Here is a 1,015-nt window from a genome sequence, read left to right on the forward strand (position 1 = left end):
GGGCGGTTGGGGACGGCGGGCGTCCCAGGCCTGAGCGGGCAGCCCGGGCCTGAGCTGGCGGCTGGCGGGACTAGGGTGGCAAGGGAGTCCCAGGAGCCCGGCAACCAGGCTTTCCTAGGCCGGAAGGATCTCAGCTGGGTCACACCCAGGCGCACTCTTGAGGGCGGCAGGTCTATCTGGCTGCTGGAGGTGTAGGGCGACGCTCTTGAACTCGGTGAGAGCACACGAAGCCATGTTTTCTGAGGTGCCCCTAATCAGCTAGGGCCTCCAGTCCCGAAGATGTTGAAACAAGGTCGGTGATCTCAGCAGCCTCTCAAACGAATCTGCGGCGGGCGTGCGGCCCGCGGGCTCCCTCTAGAGTGCGGCGGAGGGACGTGGACCGCGAGGGCACGGACTCGTCAGACGCCCGGCTCGGGTGGGGGTGATTCAGACTGGGGATCGGCCAGCCCAGGCCGGGACCCGGACGAGCGTTTCCAAACAGACGAAGCTAGCAACTCTTCACAGGAAGGTGAAGATGGGACTGGCCTCAGGTAAACAAGGCTTTCGTCCATCTTCAAATCCAGAGTAGAAACTACTACTCTGTAGAAGTACTGCTGCTGTTGTCAACTTCAGTCATTACTTTCAATTTTTTTTTTTTTGGAGACAGAATCTCATTCTGTAGCCCTGGGTAGAGTGCCTGGCGTCCTAACTCAGAGAAACCTCAAACTCTTGGACGCAAGCCATCCTCATGCCTCGGCTTCCCAAGTAGCTGGGACTACAGAAACGCGCCACAACGCCCAGCTAATTTTTCTACTTTTCGTAGAGATGGAGTCTCACTCTTCCTCAGGCTGGTATTGAGCTCCTCAGCTCAAGCAATCCTCCTGTCTGGGCCTTCCTGAGTGCTAGAATTGTAGGCGCGAGCCATCGCCTTTACGACAAGGTGTTTTATGGTGCTTTGCATCTATGAACAACCTCATTGTTGTTGTAAAGTTAGAGCCATAACATACATTTTACAGAGGTCTTTTTCTTTTTTTTT

Source organism: Otolemur garnettii, unplaced genomic scaffold, assembly GCF_000181295.1.
Source record: "Otolemur garnettii isolate 467f Iridium unplaced genomic scaffold, OtoGar3 scaffold00008, whole genome shotgun sequence".
Lineage (NCBI taxonomy): Eukaryota > Metazoa > Chordata > Mammalia > Primates > Galagidae > Otolemur > Otolemur garnettii.